Raw genomic sequence first — 21273 nt, 5'->3', positions numbered from 1 at the left:
ATGTACTATATAGGTACTACTACATATTATTGTACTGTTTTCTAAAACTAGATATACTAGATTATTACTAGATTATTCAACATGGTAATTATACTTTTCTTTCTTTGGATTACATATGTAGACCAATGAATAAAAGTATATCAATTAAAATTTTTACTAAGAATTTATTGTTTAAAATGTTTAACTCAAAAACTCCTGGACCGATTTTAAACATTATTTACTACTATAAAGCTTTAAGCATGGAATAGGTAGGTATCTATATATTTATTTATTTCTTATCACAGGTCAACTTGGGTGAAAACAAGCGGCTAGGAGCTTAATAAACACACATCAAGCTATCATATCACATACAATCATATTATTTAAAAAATTACCTAAATTGCATAAAATAAGATTCCAAAACACTATGTAAACGTAGTTTTTGAACTTACTCGTCAAATGACGCTCCAGCCTCCACATACCATGTCATTGACCATATGAAATATAACAAATATAGGTTTTTTAACACAATGTGTAAGGAAAATAAAACAACAAGTTTTCTTAGATTAAATCAATTTTATTTCTGATGTAGAGACAGAAAACCACATTTTTTATGTAATTTGAAATTATACGTTTACAATCAAATTTCTTTCAGAGATTATTATATTGTAACACATGAAAAGCTTGCAAAACTCATCATCATCACATTCATTTTCTATCTGTCTAAGTACTCGTCCTGGATAATGACTGGATCTACTGATTTTGACGAAACTTTCATCAGCAGGTAGTTGTGGATCCTTAATCAACTTAACATCCTGAAAAAAGAATTAAAAACAATAAGTAAAATAAGTCTCTGTATCGTATGTAACTTGTATCATCGGGCTGATTTGACTGAAATCGTATGAAACATAGTTGTAGGGTCAACGACTTCTCTATCCAAATAACACGCAAGCAAAACCGCAGGCAATGGCTAGAATAGATATAAATTAGTCTCAATATTGGTGTAAATTATCTATATAAGTATTTTAAAATTATATATATGTATGATTATTTATCAGCCATTTGGTTTCCACACAAGCGAAAAGCTTAGTATGCTATCAGAAAATTGTCCAGGAATATTTTTTATTATCCATACTAATATTATAAATGCGAAAGTAACTCTGTCTGTCTGTCTGTTACTCAATCACGCCTAAACTACTGAACCAATTTGCATGATATTTGGTATGGAGATATTTTGATACCCGAGAAAGGACATAGGCTACCTTTTATTGCGAAATATGTACCACGGGCGAAGCCGGGGCGGACCTCTAGTTATTAATATAGTAATTTAGGTACATACTATATTCCTATTTATACAAACATCATTACTAGCCAAATATAGGAAGAACAATACTTAAAAGAATGCTTAAAACCTAGGGTAGTAGAAAAACTAAACTCCATAATATTTTACCTCAACCGGGAGTCGAATTCAGAACAAAAGCATTATATACTAAATGATGAATACAACAATATTGTAATGGCGATATTAATCGTTGGATCGCCGCGAAATCTGCGCAAAATACTAACATATTATATATTAATGCATACAAGATGGCCGCGGATACAAATATACATGGCTTTTAACGCGGGCTTGCTTTGGGTTTTTATTAATTTTCTGTTGTTGCATTTGTTGTATTAATAAAAAAATTGGGTGGTTTATTGTTGAAACGACTCGTTAATATTCAATGTTTGATAGTTTTATATATATTTTATACCTTGGTATACAGAGAAATATCGTGGTTATAAAATAAATACTTGAAATTTATTATACTTTAAATTTTAATATAACATTGGTAAAATATAGAGCTTTTTTATAATTGATTTACTTACAAGATAATCCGTTTAAAAAACAGACGTTTTCGTGATCGATTTTCGCATATAATGTAGTTGTGTCAAATTTTTTCATTATTTTTTGCGTGATTAAATTACAATCACAGAAATTGTATATGTCTAATGTCTCTAAATGCCTCTATATTCATTCAGTTAAAAATAAATTGGAAAATAATGAAACCTCTGAGTCTCTCAACTCTACACATTTTAGCAAAAGGAAATCCACATGAAAATCACTATCAAAACTTGCAATTAAACTGTATCTTTTGTGATAAAACTGCACTGTATCCAACAGGAACAGAACCGACGACCCCTTTGAATATATGATTTGTCTAGTAATTGAATACCAGACCCCTCGTCTAAACCTATCTATTGAGGTAGGTCAGTATATGTTGCTTACAAAATGCCTTTCAGTTTCTAAACGTTTTCAAATCTTTTTCTACCTACATAAACTATTTAAGTGTAGGATTAGTTTAATCTATTGGTTAATAAGTTAGATTTCCATCAGTAGTTACAAAAATCTGTATCGAACAGCTTTCAAAATGGAAGACAATATTTAACTGAAAAAGTGTCCATGCGAAGCCAGAGCGATTTTAAACAAAATGGCGGATCAGAATTAAATGAAATTATTCAAAATATTCAAACGTAATTTCGATGAGATAACAAAATTCCAATCGATTTATGCTTCGCTAGAATTAATAACAAATAGTTTAAACTAAACGCACACATGCACACGCAGTCCGTAAATTGAATTCCTTCCCGCTATATATGTAGAGTTTTATAATACACAAAATCATTATTTGATGATTTCGAGGTGTACGCGAGTCATTGGGATGGGGCAGGGGGTTCCCCATCCCACCGGTTCAGGCACCATTGCAGCAACTATGCAATTCTCAGCCAGTGTGCCTAGCGTGGCTGATGACAACGCGTGTATAACACCTACGCAGCGCGCAAAAAAACCTACCGCGCAAAAAATACTTCAAAAAAATAAACAAAAAAACAAAAAAAAACTCTTTCAAACCGGCCTAAAAAAATTATCGAAAATTTCATATACCAATCTTTTGGTTTTCAAAATTTTTCGAAAAATCGCGCGCATGCGTCCGAGTCACCGCCCGCTGACACATTCAAGAGGATAGTTTTACGCAATAGACTTTATTCAGTTTTTTCACATAATCATCATAGATTTTAAGTGATTCCATTAATCAATAGAAATCAGCAACACTTGAACGCAATAGAAAGCAACACCGGATTAATTTTGTAAACTATAAACTAGTGTTAAGGCAACTGAGAGGCAGCTCAGCTTGGATCTGTTGTACAAGGGCTATCTAACATCTGCAACCATCCGGGAGGAGCCGCTGATCTCTTACAATAAGAAGAAACCAGTGATCCATGGAGAAGGGAAGAAGAAGACGAAGTAGACTCCACACATGCAGATCACACTAAGTTAAATGCGCAAGAAGCTAAAACCCTCCAAAATTTTATAGCAAAGGGGAAATTAGCAATAAACAAATAACAACAACAGCCATTTGACGATAAAGAAACACGTTTTTTCGCAATAGAACAAGTTTTACGTTTATATCAACCGTTATTACAAGGAAACAATAGAAAAGAGAATTTAAGCATTTCAGTTCTTTAAGTACATTTAAACAACCTGGTTATTTTTGGAACTTTACGATTCAGTTAAATTGATTTTTATATACAGACTCTCCATATATATAGTGAAAAGTAATTTAGTGAAAGACTTGGACTACTATTAAGGCTAAGTGATATTTGAGACTTTTGGCAAATAAGTTTTGGAAAATTTTCGACCAATTTCATCCACCGATCCAGATTGTACGGAAGATGAAGACAAATTAAACAAAACATTCTCGTGCCTTAAATTGGCCTTAAATTAATAGTAAAAAGGGTAAGATAAAAAAAGCCAAAAAAAGTTACAAAAAATATCTAAATTAAACTGTTTACCTACCTGTTGAATCAATTTCTAGATTTCTTTAATAGTACAAAATTAAAAGTAAATTAATATTAAGACTTAGTTAAATGTTTTTGTTATTTCTATACCTGTAATGTTTTATATATTATATAAAATTGTACGGGCTTAAAATAATAAAAATACACGGATATATACAATAAATGAAGACAATACAAAGAAAAACGAATTCTATAATACTGAAGATACCATAAAACGAAAATCTACCGACCGAAACACTTCAAGAGAAGAAGAAACTACCGTAGCGAGCCTTCTACCAATAGAAGACATTTTTCAAGGTAAGTTTTACACGTTTTCAGATTTATTTGTCTTTTGTTGTATATTTGCAAATTTTTCAATATTGCGAGCATTATTCCGGACTTATAATGAGCGTCCATGTCGAAGCCGACTCAAATTAAGTCCTGTTTCTATCTCGCTTGCACTCGCAAACACTCCCGTAGCGTCGGTGCTATCAACTTCATTAGCACTCAACTGAACTACCTTCATTATTTTATCGTGTTCATTAACATTATTTTTAATTTCTCCTAATGATTGTCTATAAAAATTATCATCTATTTCTAGTTGTAATGTTTCCTTATCGTCATTATCGTCAAAATTGTCGTTAGACGAGTGAAAAAATGCCGTCCTTGAAACGGTGTGTCAAAGTTAAATTTCTTGAAGCGTAAACGACACCTCGTGTGTAGTATCCGATGCCAAGAATGGCATAGAAACATTCGCCTAACTTTCGTTTTCGTCAAGTCAAGTTCAGGTTTTGCCGATGATTCGAGGAGGGTGCAGCGCGCATGCCCGAGTCATCGCAGTCATTGCCCAGCCAAATTATTGATTGCGGGTAGTCGGAAAACTGCGGGAGGAAGGGGGGTCGTCATTTACCAATGTGATAGTTTTCACAACGCTCAATTATGTAGGGAGGCTGGGAGTCGGGGGGAAAAAATGTATATATCAATATGGCGGATTTCAGCCGATTTTGTATTAAATTCTATCAGGAACGCCTGCGTGTTCGGAATTTATGGCGGGGCTTGCAGCGATGATGGGTTTTCATTATGGCATGCTTAAAATTAAATTTTAAATTTTCGGCCGCCATCATCAAAGGTCTGCTTCGACATTTTTATTGTATGCGTATTGGATACATTGTGAGGGGTGATTGCGATTATTTAGTTTAACGTTAACAGTACTGATGATTATTTTGAAGTAGAGGTTGGTGGGAATTGTAAACGTTTCAATTCAAATAAATATTTCTAATACTTTTCTAAAGAATTCGATGGTAATTTAGAATTTAACAAAAGAATGATAGAGTCATTGTATCGATACAGCGGCTTAGCATTTTATTACAACGGAACTTTTCAAAACGAATTGAAACTTTTTTGAAGCTTATCATATAATTTCAAAGATGAATGAAGATAACTTCGGTATAACCTTTCATAGTCGAACTAGAAAATATAACACAAACACTAACAGATACTAATAGTCTAGGGAGAGTAGATGAAAGGAACCGCCGAGGATATATTTATTTGAAACCACTTAAGATCTCTTCCTTCTGATTTCTAAGTCTAGTTTGAAGTTAAATATAAAGTTTTTAGTATAATCATCTATCCTCAATACTTAAATAGAATGAAAAGGTTTCATTGCCTGCGTATAACGAAATAAAGTTTTTTTACTTTGCTAAAACTGCAGTTCATATAATTTTAAATACATTTATAATAAACATTACTTTTAGGTACATGATTATTAATTTCTTATATTTAATGAAATCGTAACTGTTTCGAAACTGTTATAAAGTATAATAATTCAATTCAAATCGAAAACTGGCGCCTGCAAATTTTGGTTAGCAATATTGTTGTAAAGTAAAATTTCTAAATATATACGTTAAATAAATAAGAAAAATATTTTGTTTCTGTTAATTAACAATGTTCTAATAGAAAGAGCTTTTTAGTGATTCGCATGAGCTTTTCCCAAATTTTTTGGTGTCAGTTATGATTCTCTGTTTCTTTATGTATAAGTAATATTATAACTTATTTATTTATTTATAATTCTAAGATATATAATAATAAATAATAATCAATTGTTTTTGGAATCAATTAAATGTTATTTAAATATAGTGTTAAAATTTGGTTTAATGATACTTCGATGACAAATTAAAACGTTTCCAACGGACTTTGTCTCTTAGTGACAAATACATTTTATTCAATTGCTTTGAAACCATTTTGAAACATTTAAGTGCAACAAAATCTAAGACAATAATTATCAGATTATTATATCTTAAATATGTAGCTTTACAATATCCTAAACTGGTTCGATCTCTATGTCCAGTGTCTATGTCTATTAAAAGAATTCTATAAATAACTAATAACATGCTAATTTAATCCTAGAAACTATTTTGAAACCAAGAAAGTGTGTAAAATATGAAAATATGAAGTAAATGATTAAACAAAACTACAAGATAACATTCTTGTTTAGCCGCTTGGAATGTGACGTTTGCGCTTGAAGAATCCTCAGTAAAAACTGTGAGCGAAGTCTAGTGCGTACACGATGATAGATACTCCACTAAAAATTCATTGTCTTTGAGATCGACCCGCTCCTCGGAAAAGTATAACACGTGAGCGTAGAATTTATTCCTTTGTTCAATTCGGGTACAAACGAAAACGTCTCTTTTTAGCACGATACAAAAGGCTTACTTGCAAGAAAAATTGTTCATTAAAACAGAATGCCAATGTTCCATACCCTACAAGGGAAACAAGGCTTTACTTTACTCTGACAGTGGAAGATAGATAAAGGCTCTTGTTGATGATGATATTTTACACTTTATACTAACTAAACCCTGCTCATTAATACCTTCTAAATCTACATGCACAAATTTATGACACAACAGGTTTTGTATAAAAGAGAAAGATATTATAGGAATTAACATTAATTGTTCTTAAAGTTGGAAGATTATTGAAAAGCTTTTGTCGTACAAGTGTAAGCAAAGTAATTGTTGTAAATACTAAATAGCTTAAGTTATTTAAAAATAAAGTAAAATTTATTCAAATCCTTATTTTTATCTTACATTTTAGCTTTCTACGGTAGTAGATCGCAGCAATTGAAATAATTGGCAACCAATTACGTTCGCCCAAAAGAATAATAGTTATTACATAGAGTTTACAATTGTAGAGCAACAATTAGTAAACATGAATCTTAAAACTAGCCTACAAACATAAATTCTAGTCAAACAGCAGAGCATCTTCCACATAATCGTGCGGCGTCAATTTTCTAACACCATTAGCACATACACGTGTTTTTGTGAAAGAAAAATCTCTTTTATTACATTACGTCGTGTCCTCTTGTGTTTTGCATACATTTGTGGTACAGTTAGACAATGAATGGTTAACAATTTTATGGTATAGTATTCCGGGTGTTTGATTTGCGTCGTTTGTTCTTGCTTCTATAATGTTTTGTTAGATTTTCAATGTTTGCGTTTTGTTTTGTGGTTTTGTTCTTGTTCAAATTAAATTGGTAGATGTCGATTTAGTTCTGTCGTTGATATTTAGTGATAACCCGTATTTTTTGACTACTTCACAAAATATTCTGTCATTTATACCAAATGAACATAAAGAGCAAGAGCATTCTTACGTGATCTTTTAGTGCAAACGAAAACTCGTATTCAGTGTTGTTCAGTATTAGAACATTGCATTGAATCTTTTCGAACGTATTATGAACAACGAAAGAATGCTCTACGCCTCTCTACACTAAAAGAATTTGACATAGTGAGGTTAGAGTGACCATTCGCTTGTTTGATCTTAATTCGCCGTTATAGAGGTAAACTTTCTTGATTATTTCACATTAGGAGTTTTTCTACCGATAGATCTTTTTTAAACATTACTTCTGTTACCTATACGTTTTCTACGGTAAATATCTTTTTCGTTATCAATAAACGTCGTCTATTTTCTGTATGGCAGACATAAAGACGAAAGATATAGACGAAATCTGATAGTGTTCCTATAAATATTAGGTATACTTAATAAAGTAACATATCATCTAAGTATTGCTGTAGTGTTAAAGTAGGGAACTAAATCTTTTGCTTGAATAAAACAATTAAATTACTTGAATTAAATCTGAGAAAAATATTGAATACTAGCTGCTCCGCGCGGTTTCACCCCCGTGGCTCCTCCCCTGTTGGTCGTAGCGTGATGATATATAGCCTATAACCTTCCTCGATAAATGGGCTATCTAACACCGAAATAATTTTTCAAATCGGACCAGTAGTTCCCGAGATTAGCGCGTTCAAACAAACAAACAAACTCTTCAGCTTTATAATATTAGTATAGATATTGTATCATTTTAATAAAACTGTTTTTAACAAAATCTTATTTTAATCGTTTCGAATCCAACTCTCTAGCATCGAAGATATATTTGACACCATACAGTTATCTCTCTTGCACGTATACGAACAGATAAGGACCGAAATAGCCTTCCGTAAAACAGAGCCTAAAGGTAGATAAGAAATGTAACTGAATTCCAATTAATTAATACGGGAATTGGAAGAATGTTAGCGGTGTTAAGGAGCTTATACATCTTCCATCCTTATTATATTATAAATGCAAATAGTTTTGAGGATGGATGATGAGGATGAGGATGATGAGCTAAAGACTCGGTAAATGCATACATGCATATGCTCCTTTACTCACGACGATATAAATTTTTATTGTGTACACTTCCACGTCTTTTTTAAAGTGAAACTTAGCTGATCTGATATGTTTGTAATTTGGCACAGAGATAGATTCGCAAAATTAAAAAAAATATAAGTAGCTTTTATTGACGCGAGGGAATCCGTGGTCTTTAACTATAACTAATTATTATAAACGCGACAAATTGTATGGATTTTTGTAACGTTTTTTTATTTCAAATATCGTACTGTTAAATTTTGATCTAATCAAGGATTTTTTATCGAAGCTACGTTATCCTGAAGGCTCATTGCTTCACTATATACATTGTGTCCTTCTTTTTGTTAAAGACTTAAACTTTGTTAATATATAAATATCTCTATATTTATTGGACCCTGTGAATTTATAAAAAAGCTGTTTTGCTCTTGGTAGTCCATTATTTATTATTAAGATCATATTTAAAGAAATATTTATTTATTTATTTACTCTTCAATATAACTATACATATGAAACTTATTGCTAATATAAGTATACAAAACAAAAAACAGTATAGTTTATTAGGCAAGACTTGGGCAAGACATAGGTATAATACATTTGGTCAATTTATCATTAAAAATTGATATCTGATATAAAATAATAAGTCTATTGTACAATGGTCTTTAGATCTAACTAAAATACTAAGCCCTAATCTATAGTAAAGCCGGATAACTGTTAATAAATATTTTTAGAAATTTCACTATGACTAATTTGTACTTAATTTTAAACTTTGTTACATTAACGATTTTCCTATCCATTAAGATTCATATTTAAATACATAATATAAATAGTTAGGCCTTTTGCCCCTGTTTCACTTAGTTGACCCGTGTTATTTCAAAATTATAACCAAGTGCGAAGTCGTAAATCTTACAAATGTTGTTAAAAATAGATCCCTAATACTAATTTTAATTCAAAGAATGCATATTGTTAAAAAAGGTGTTTTTTTTAAGGATTGGTATTTAAACTACAACATATTTTTTCTCAAAAAGGAAATTCATATACATGCAAAAGATACTATTTATGCAATTTTTGTATCATGCTTAAAACTTAAAATCCTTAATTTACAGTAAAATTAATAATTATAGTAAAATTAATAATTAATAAACATTGAATCTGTATTTCTAGATATAATATTTTGTTTTAGAATCATACACATTTGTATAAAAAAATACAATATTTGCAAGACAGGGTGTACAGTCATTAAAAAAATATTAATTAAATAGACTTCATTTTGATTTAGTTTAATTAAAAACCAGACATATTATTATCGTTATTATGTAACTTATAATCTGCCCCTCCTTAATCTACGTATGTATCTTTTAACAATTAAAAATGTAGGTACATTCATATTTTCTGTGTCTAATTACAAAAAGCACCCGATTACGTATACAAAAGGCGACCTAAATAGCAATATATTTATCCCTATCAGACTCTATCAACGCTAATTCCCCACAATAGTACCAATAACAGTAATTACAAAACGTTAAAGATTTCTACGCGTCCTAGAAACGGACGCCCACGGTCTAGCATTTCTTTCTATACCTAATACATACCTAGCTAAAATTCATAGTGAATAAGTATAAGAACTAGCTTCTAAAAAAGGAATTAGGCTCAAACATTACAAGTCCGATTACTATTTTGTCGAAATGCTAACTCTATATATTAATAATAAGGTTGATTTTTGAGTGTGGGTCATGCGCATGTACGTCGTTTTGGTACGGGAAGCTACATTGCAGGCCAATGCACGATGCATACAACTAATAGTGTTGTGCTTTGCATTGAAATAACGATAGTGTTGTTTCGTTGCGAGTGTCGATAACTTTTTTTAAAGGCTCGAATTTTATACGTGTATAAAGTTATTTATCGGTTCTAATTTTGTATCATTTTAAAATTATGTTGTATTGAATGTTATGTCATCTTGAGCAATAGTTTTATTAGTTTTAAAAGCTGAATCAATCGTTTAACAACTTATAATCTAACTTATTATACTTTAACTTATATATATGCATATAATGCAGATTGAACGTTAAATTTTTCTGGAATCGTTCTATAAAATACCGATATTTTATAACGATACAATAATTCGTTTTTATACCATATAACGTATAACGGCTGCCTCAGCGCTCGATATAGGCTAAAACATATTATTATATGCAAGACGTTTCTTGTACTTCGCGAAAACTAGGGCTGCTCTAACCGTTACTTTTTAATCGATTTATCGATATCTTTTAGAAGTTTAATTTACATCTTCTTTGGGAAGTTGATTATAACGATAAATTAACATTTTTAACCGTGTAAAACTATAGAGAAAGACAAAGTACACACCTTTATTTTATCGTTACCTTTATTGAGTTAAATTAAGTGTAAATGTTTAAGAATTTATCGTTTAGTATTCATACAATAATATTTCTATAGTAAACGTAATTAAAGCCTTAAATTACAGCGACATTTTAAATAAACGACACATAAAACATCTAAAACAGACGCGACGCGCTCACGACTCTTCATAAAAGTTCCGAAGATGATTTAGTTTCTAAATCCTAGCACAGCCCTACGCCCCGCAGGCAAATATGAACGAATGTAAGTTGACTTAGAATAAGTATGTTCCTGCAATCGAGAGTCGGCCAGTGTTAGATCATAATGTGTTGAAAGTGCATGCGCGCAACACTACGCCGCAAAACAATGAAAACTCATTGGCAATTTTCGAAAATTTCAAATTAACAACACTGATTTGCCAACGCGGCGGCGCGGGAAAAAGGCGCGGATTCCGTGTTCCAAATTCGAAAATGTGACATTGACAATTCGCGCCACCGAATTTAAAAGTGACAGCGCGCTGGAACGTGGAAATGGAGATTTGAAATTCGCAAAACGCCATTATTCCGTGAAATTGGAAAAATCTTACGCAATGAGATAATAAAAAATGTGTGCGTAATTTTAAGATAAGGATTTTGGCGCGATCCTTGGACGCGGTGTTTGTTAAAAGTTACGGACTTTAAATAAAGTTTGTGTGACAGTTTCGAAGGTTGAAAGAAAAAGGTTAGTGCTCTGTTGTTTAAAAATATAAAAAGTACCTAATATTTAAAATAAGAATTATGCGAGTGATAAATATAGCGAATGAATGAAGAAAGCGGATGTATATTTATAGAGAGGACAAATGAATTATAGTAGTCTAATTTTGGTATAATTATAAATAAAAAATGGGTTTCTAAGTAATTCCTAAAAAGCTACAACTTTTATGAACTTCGAGCTTAAGTATTTTTTTCCATATCCTAATTTTGTATGTGAATGATCAAAAAAAAAATAAGATAAAAGTAGTAGTAACAAGACGTTAAATTTTATAATATTTTACAATACAATTATATTTAAGTAGAGTTTTATTACAATACTAGCTTTCCGCCTGCGGCTTCGCCCGCGTTTTCAAAAAAAAACCCGCATAGTTCCCGTTCCCGTGGGATTTCCGGGATAAAACCTAGCCTATGTCACTCAGAAATGATGTAGCTTTCCAACAGTGAAAGAATTTTTCAAATCTGCCAAGTAGTTTCGGAGCCTATTCAATTCATACAAACAAACAAACAAAAAATCAAACCTTTCCTCTTTATAATATTTGTATAGATTGGTACGGTTCTGCGCGGGAGTCGAAATTATTTTAAGATTATATTTAACATCACTTTCGCAAATAACTTTTATGGTCTGAAAATAATTCAAAATAGTATCAACTATTTTAATTTATAATTAAATTGGTAGTTGAAATATAAAGAGATATTTCAAAAATTAAAAGAAAAGTCGTAAAAAACGATTTAATTATTTTAAATTTGCTTAAACATATCATGGGTGTGGATTTCAACTTATTTTATACGGAACTTAAAAATGTAGAGTTTTAATTTCTTATACATTTTAGATTACCTACCTATTGCAAAAAGCTGGATTTTGTGACATTTAATATTAAAGTGAAACTTTTATTACATCGTCTCAAACTTTTTGGTCTGTGTAGCGCATGTCGCGTGTATCGCGGCTGCCGAGTAGGCATACCGACCGAGCCGACCGTCACGAGACATGCGCTACACAAAGCAGTGTTCGGAACCGTTCGAACAGTTTCACTTTTACCGTGGTTTCATGAAACCACAGAACATTTTTTTTTAAGGGAAAATATATTATAATCATGCTCTTAATTATTAATAGTCTTAGTAACACTTGACTCTACAAAGGTTTAATAGTATGTAATATTTTATTGTGAAACTATTAAGACATTAATAATATAATTTAGAATAAAAGTTAGTGGAAACTTTTTGTGCTTTCCAACGTTACAAGCAAAGTAGCAAATAATGATTAAAAGCTTTCATCTTATAGAATGTTAATATTATATTTATAATAATTTGTGTTTCATTTATCTATTTTTTTATATTTTAAGGGCCGATTTTTCAATCCTTAGTTAAAACTTATTCAACGAATATCGTATTAAACAACCATTTTAAAAATGTGTTACTTGCCCACTTTCTGACAGTTTTTAGGTGACATCTGTATGTTATTGTGTAATACTTTATTGGACGGATAAGATTTAACCAAGGATTGAAAAATCAGCCCTAAAAGATTTTATTGGAAACTAAAATGATTATACATTTACATTTACACAAATAAAGGAATAAATTTATAAAAGCTCTACATTTTTTGAAGTAGAAACCACAGGTAATAAAATCGAAGTTATAATAAGTTTTTTAATAGAAATTCAAGGTAAATTATAAATTGTAATGATTCATTTAATCATACGGACAAATAATAAGAAAAATATTGGAAAAGCCCTAAAGAACATGACTACATCACGTTATCGAATCATTAAGATGATAAGCGGTGAATTAATAATAGCTTAATTTTTTCTTACAGTTTCTGTAGTAATGCGCATGCGCTTAATTTAAAAATATTCAATTTTAAAGAAAACAATAATAAATCTAATAAATTATACTTATCTTTCATATATCACAAAAATTGCTTCTACTTCCAAAACAATGCTTTATTTTCTATAACCGCTTCCGAAAATCAATTATTACAAGACTAGCTTACCGCCCGCGGCTTCGCCCGCTTTGTCTAAAACCTAATAAATTATATACTAAAACCTTTCTCTTGAATCACTCTATCTATTAAAAAAAACCGCATCAAGATCCGTTGCGTAGTTTTAAAGATTTAAGCATACAAAGGGACTTAGGGACAGAGAAAGCGACTTTGTTTTATACTATGTAGTGAAACGAAGATGGAGGTCGGAATATTTGAACGCTTTTCACTCAAGATACATTAATTTCCCTAAAAATAGGATGGTTAGTTTGGTTGTTTCAAAAATATTATAAACGTTGTAAATGTAATAGACAATAATATTATAAAGGCGAAAGTTTGTAAGGATGTATGGATGTATGGATGTATGGATGTTTGTTACTCTTTCACGTAAAAACTACTGAACCGATTACAATGAAATTTAGCACACATATAGAGGGTAACTTGGATTAACACATAGGATAGTTTTTATCCCGGAAATTCCACGGGAACGGGAACTATGCGGGTTTTCCTTTGCAAACGCGGGCGAAGCCGCGGGCGGAAATCTAGTAGACAATATTTTATTTGAAACACAGCTTCAATACGTAATTCAAGCTCTATACCACATACGAAAGAAACTGTCTATTTGTTTTTTGTTGTGCGCCTGAAAGGCCAAACGTATTATAATGAATTTTTAATATAATGTAGATAGATAGAAAATTTAGGAATAGAATGGGTGAAATAAGTGATCCAATAGGTACTATGTGTGCGCGGACGCATAGTTACTAAGCTCTAAATTACTACATTCTTTAAGCTAAAATTACCTAAACAAACTAGGATAATATATTTCGTATTACAAGTCGATAACACATATGTAATTAAATTTTCTCTTACTTTTTATCATCTTATATTGTCTTGAATGCAATTAGTGTCTTTGCATTCAAGACAATATAAGATGATAAAAAGTAAGAGAAAATTTAATTACATACCAAACACATTTTCGGAGTTGTTTAAAACTGTTCATAGAGCCTTGGCTCTATCTATAAATGTGAATTCTCCTGAGGATGCAAAGGACTTCACTTGAACTTGGAAATTTAATAATTATAATCTTCTTTATATTGTTATAAAACATGATAATTTCTAATTCCTAGATGGATGTTTTCCTGACCCTTTCACAAAAACCAACTCATCAGACTTATAATATGATCTAGATTTGATATACTTTATCCGTATAAAAACAAACTAAAGTTTAATCTAACCGGGACTCGAACCTTACACCACTGAGCCACAGGTCATGCATCAAATTGCACGCTTTATTAATATAAGATGCGTTGCGTAATACGACTTAAAGGCAATATGTTACTGCGCGACGTACGGAGCATGCCCGATGAGATCGTCGGTTCGATTCCATTGTACCACGAGATTGTCGTTGTTGACGTGACGCCTAAATCGTAATAGACTGCCAGTTTATGTCTGTAGCTACTCTAAATCGTACTAACTGTACGCCTGCAGCCTTACTTGTAGTCAAAAGAAATTTCCATGGATATTGTATTTACTGCGAAAACTAGCCTATATCACTCACTATCGCCAGCCACTTAATCATACGTGATCATCATAGAAATGAAGAAGATAAATAAGCGAACAAACACACACACACACACACACTTTTATTATATTCGTTGTGATTATGCCATTTTACAGTCAAAAAGTTGTCATCTTGAAAAGCATACTTGTGATTTGATGATAGACGACGCATGCAGCCAATTATAAATCTGATACAATTTAGTTACATTGTAAGTATTTGATAAACGACATTCTATCCTGTCACATATTTTTACATCGATTCTTTCTCATCGTTAAACATTTTTCAATGTAATAGACAGCTCAAATCTACCAAACTTAACACTATCTACAATTTTTTTTTACAAAATCTTTTTTGTAAATTACGCTGTTTTTTACCGTTTATCATACATAGATAGACCGATAATTTTGTAAAAAAATGTTTGTTCATAATATATTTTCTCTGACCAAGTCACGATAAATTCAATTAAGGATCCGCTATAACAATGGAAACACACAAAATTGTATAGCCGAGCGTAGCTTTACGTAAATTTACATACATTTTAATACAACTAGTACTGAATCCTTACAATTTTTAATGCACCGGGAATCGAACCGCGATTTCTCGATAAAAAAACCCGTTTAAAAACCAGTTTTAGCGTACCTAATTAGAACAGTCATAAAACTTCTATGTGTTGGAATTTATTAATATTAATTTCTTCGATCCGTGTGGATTTTATTTTACTTCGTTTAATGTTGTAGATAATTATTTAAGTTGAAAATTATTATAATAAATGAGAAAATAAAAATAAACTTAATTTTATATGTAGGATGTAAGACTATTGTCTAACATGGACTGATAAATTGTCCCTATATGTTTAAACGTAAACGTCTTAGCGTGATGTTAAATAGCCTTTCTCGATAAATGAGTTATCTAAAACCGAAAGACTTTTTCAAATCGGACCAGTAGTTCCTAGATTAGCGCTTTGAAACTAACAAACCAACTCTTCATCTTTATAATATTAGTATAGATTATGGTGTAAATTTTGTAAAGTTATAGTTTACATTAGCCGAGGCGATGTGATCGCTTATGGTGATGAAAAATATATCATCATCATCAGCCCACATACGTTCCCACTGCTGGGACACGAGCCTCCTATGAGGGTACAGGCTATACCTAATCCACCACGCTGGCCAAGTGCGGGTTGGCAGATGTCACATAACGTCGAACTTTTGATTCTTCGACATGCATTACTCACAATAATTTTCCTTCACCGTTCGAAAAATATATAAGTATTGAAAATATAATATAGAACAAGGAAAATGTTTAAAACCAGTCAACCTATGACTTAGTTTATAAACTAGACACGGGCATTATGCTTTTTCCAGCAAACGCCATGTATTAACTTTATTATCAAAACAATTCATTGTTCCTTGCGTTTTATACTCGATACTAAATTGGTACTTCTTTGTTACGTGATATTTTTAGCACTAGGTATCGTACGTGACTTTGTTCGCTTTTATTTCTTAATAATGACAGTAGTAGAAGCATAAACAGAGAGTCAACTTTTCTATGTGTATTACATGTTGACATTAATAAATACTCTATACATAAAATAATAAAAAACTATTAAATAAGTAAAGTAAATGTGTATTTTAATTTATCTTTAATTATGAAATAATTTAGGTAAAAATTTGGCACATTATATAAATTTGCTCAACATGTACCTATCATCAAAGTCCAAAAGATAGTTTTAAAGTTTTCCAATAGATAATATACAATATCTTATATATATAAAATTCTCGTGTCACAGTGTTAGTCTGCATACTCCTCCGAAACGGGTGGACCGATACTCATGAAATTTTCTGTGCATATCGGGTAAGTCTGAGAATCGGCCAACATCTATTTTTCATATGTACCACGGGCGAAGCCGGGGCGGACCGCTAGTTATGACATAAAATTCTACGAAAAATAGATCCCTAGACTATGTATACATAACAAAATCATCCAATAGTCCGCTAGAATAAATAAAAGCTAACATCAAACTCCAAAAGATTGAAAGTTTGTTTTCGCTGTACAAACACACACACATACGTTTTTCGATACATTACTGGATGCATCACAAACCAATGTTTGGCTGCCGTGCCAAAAATCACAAAGGAGTGTTGTGCGGGTAACCAGTTTTGATACTTTAAGTAATCTTGTTGAAATATAAAATCTGTATGTATAAATAGCTTTTTTTTAACCTTTTTGCTTGACTGATTATTATGATGTTGTTCGGTAGATCTGAGGAAAGACATTAAAAGTGATAAGGGTAACCTGCCAGAAGAACTTTCACCGGGACTTTTGTGAACCAGGGAAGTACCTAATAAAAGAAAATATATAACGACGTCATGCAGTTAGTCCTCATGGTTACCATGTGTTTACCTCTAGAATTGTTATTAATGGAAATCACATATAATTTTATGTACCTATAATATAAAAAAAAATGTTTAAAACGTAATTTGTTTTTTTTAGTATATTAACCACGCATTAAAGGACCGTTGTTCCACACAGACAGTCCACGTTCAGTTTTCAAGTTTACAAAAAATACATATTCATGAGTTTATGTAAGAGTTAGACAAACATGTCATTTGTTTGAATACATCCAAGCAGTTGACCCGTTTATGTCACAATAATTGCTGTACCTACTGTGAGTAAAGCTGTATCTAAAGAAACATACAAATATTCCAAATAGAACTAAAATAAGAAGGTATTGAATTAAGACATTATAAGAATTCTAAATATCACACAGTCATCAAATTATGGTAAAAAGAGCAAAGTATCAAAACTATACCGTCACTCTATAAAAGGGTTAAAAATCAAGTAATGCAAAAATAGATTGAAGAAAAATGTACATAATCGTATATATTTTGTAGAACTGTGCCAATCCGACACTCTTCGTGTGTGTGTGAGTAAGTTTTTTGTGTGCGAATTGGCGGTAGTTCAAAAATATTTATAAAGATTTCATATTCATCGGTAATAAATGTATTGAATCTATTTTGAAACTAATATTTAATTCTATGTAATACTTGGAGATATAAATATACAATTTATTATATTTTAAATGTCAGGTCAAGAAAAACTTGGTTCAAGCAAATTAATAAAATAATTGTGAAACCTTTGAATATATTTATTGGTAAAACGTGTAACACTATTACATAGATAATTCTCCTTTGAATTTTTATTTTTTATAAAAAACCTTCTAGATGTGATTTTAACTACGAGTAGTTTAAAAAAAGTTTAGAAACGTGTAATAACAGGCCTAACATTTCATTAAAGACGTTACCTAAATTAATGCGATTTATATATTTTGATAATTTGGCAAATTCAACTTTTTTATTCTAGTAACTATAATTATTAAATGTGTTACATTAAGGATTACATGTTTAAAAGAAATAAACATGCTAATATATATTAGATATAGGTAGTCTTTTTAAAAAGCTTTGGCAAAAAAAACTTCAACACACTAAAAAAAGCATAGAGCTAGCAGGTTTCATAGACCTAGTAGAGTTCATAGATTTCATAAATACTTAATCTCTTTATATGTATTATCATATTCATATTTTATTTTATTTTAGTTTTTTTATCATATAAAAATGATTCCAGATTAAATGCCTCGATTAAATCTCAGACCAAATAGGACATAGAGTAAGTGCGCCAATTATGGACTGGTTCCATAATATGGACTACCTTCATTTCTCGAAAACCATCAGTCGTAGGTAGGTATCGGTCTCCGCAGAATGAATTCCACCCCACAAGAGCCTCGCTAGTCGTTTGCCGTTGGGCAGAGAAAGCGCACGCATTAACGGCAGCCATTTTTCGTTTTTGTCATCGCGCGATGTAATTTTTTACCTAACTTCGTAAGCTCATAACTTCATAAAATATTACTGTTTGGAAAAGTGAATTATACCAGGGGAAAGGTGAGTTGCTTTACAATCATTCATAATAAGCTGATATATCTTATAGTTTAAATATTTTTCTTAGCAACAATATTACCGTAAAAATGTATGTGTATTATAATATGGACCACCGGCATGTTTTAAATATGGACTAGTGGTTCATATTAGTAAAAGTCAAATAGTTTTATTTTAATTTATTTTAATTTGATTGTTTAAGGATAAAATCTACAAATACAGACAAACATGGGATAAAGAGGCAATGGCTAATGCAATTAAAGCACGTGTTTAAAGCAAGCAAGCGCGCGTTTGCATTATGCGATTTTCGTGCCACAGGGATATATCCCGTTAATAGACACGTCTTCGAAGATCATGGCTTTATTGACGAAGACCTTCCAGCAGTAGAGGGGCCTTCTAATAACCCAGCGCGCGATATAACGACACCAGTTGATAACCCGATACCTCAGCAAAGGGCTGTTGTACCTGAACCCGATAACTGCTTACCTGAGACAAAGGCTGTTGCATCTCCCACACCTTAATCTGTAATTGAACCATCACCCCAGACCCGTTGATGGACATTTTGAAGCAAATGCACAACCAGAAGTGTCAACACTGACTATGAATGATTCAATAGTTAGTCCCTCTACATCATCTAAATCATATTTTTCGCAAAAAGTGTTTCAGCCTATACCGCATTTAAGGAAAACTGTCAGCAACAGAGGAAGAAAAACTACCAAGCCTGCTACAATCTTGACATCTTTTTTTCAATAATTTTGTACCAAATTCACTATGGTCCATATTTAAAACCATGTGGTCCATATTTTGTACACTTTTTTCTAATGAACAAAAATGACATATTTTAGAAAATGTTGATTATTTCTAAGATTTTAATGTTCCTTAAGAATTCTAATATTTGATTTGGTTCCTAGATAACTACCGAACCTTTTAAAATATATAAGGCTGATTAATCTTTACAATTCTGAGTTTTATTACAAAAAAACCTTATGGTGGTCCATAATTGGCGCACTTACTCTAATAGTGATAATAGACATTAGCAAACAGCGAAGTTCACTCCAAACCTCAAAAAAATCACTTTCTTTTCAATATAACATGATAGAGATCTCAAATATTTTCTTTATAAGCCGGACAAAATCCAGACTGCATGTGCATGTGAATTCGTGCGTTATTTTTATCGAATCAACCTTGAATTTTGGGATATTTTTGTATGCGCCCACTGCACTTGGCTGCTGAATGAGATCTCCATTTTGATTAAAAGAATAACATTGATTTTTTTCAGGAAAGGTTTTTTGTTTTTAACAATTAAAGAATATACCTACAAGGAAATGGTCTGTGTGTCTATTGCTAGATGGATAGCGGCTACAATTAGTTTTATCTTGCCAAATTCCACTAGGTGTTTAGAAAATCTAGATGTTTGATTTTTTTTTGCTTATTAGGTAGGTAATCTTTTTATGTCTCTTTAGGTAAATAAAAAAAACTAAACGATGGATGCTGAAATAAAAATATTCATGATACACACCTATTATCTTCATAGAAATTCTTATAGTAGGTAGGTACATTTATATTTATTTCCATTTCAAAATATTGCTATTAAATTAAACTTGAATAGCTCTACTTTTTTTCTGCAGAATACAAAAAGTTTTTAAAATGTATTACACCATACTTAAGTTAGTAAAATTACAATATTAGCTAAAAAATACACTTTTCTTTATAAAATTTTTTAGGTACCTACCTAAATTTTATACATTTTTATTTATTTTTTATAAATATTGCTCTCGTCATCGTTTTAAAAAGACTCGCATACATTTTGAATCCGTCTGGAGTCAAGCCAAAAGTATTAAACCTGGTAAAAGTACATCACTCATATTATTTTAATAGCAAATAAATATAATATTTTATGTGTAAGGTTATAGTTTTATGTGTTTTGAAATACTATTGATATTTACAAATAAATTGATTTTAATTTAATATCATATTAGGAATAGTCGTTAGATTTTATATGTCTACTAGTGGTCCGCCCCGGCTTCGCCCGTGGTACCTACCTACATGTTTAAACTATCCTATCTCTCAAGTTGGATCGAACTGCACATGGTGTGCGAATTTTATTATAATCGGTTAAGTGGTTTATGAGTCCATTGAGGACAAACATTGTGACACGAGATTTATATAATATATATTACTAGCGGTCCGCCCCGGCTTCGCCCGTGGTACATATTTACGTTTTCTCTA

At 31.3% G+C, this 21273-nt stretch overlaps 1 protein-coding gene across 2 annotated transcripts in view; it reads left to right on the top strand.

Annotated features, from left to right (window-relative positions):
- The first annotated feature begins 3895 nt into the window (after window positions 1-3895).
- The window catches only part of dati (zinc finger protein datilografo), a 105443-nt gene continuing 88065 nt past the window's right edge, over window positions 3896-21273 (top strand). The window contains exon 1 of one of the 2 annotated variants that reach the window (XM_089710229.1): window positions 3896-4113. The gene's annotated coding sequence lies outside the window, so the exon portion shown is untranslated. Of the gene's footprint in view, window positions 4114-11001; window positions 11545-21273 lie in introns of those variants that run through there. The other variant, XM_089710228.1, reaches the window with a different exon arrangement.

This window comes from Colias philodice, chromosome 24 (assembly GCF_061535455.1).
Source record: "Colias philodice isolate Cphi_HAF_F1 chromosome 24, ilColPhil1 Martin Lab GWU primary, whole genome shotgun sequence".
Classification (NCBI taxonomy): Eukaryota; Metazoa; Arthropoda; class Insecta; order Lepidoptera; family Pieridae; genus Colias; species Colias philodice.
The sequence above is the reverse complement of the archived record's forward strand: the minus strand, read 5'-3'. Positions and strand labels throughout refer to the sequence as shown.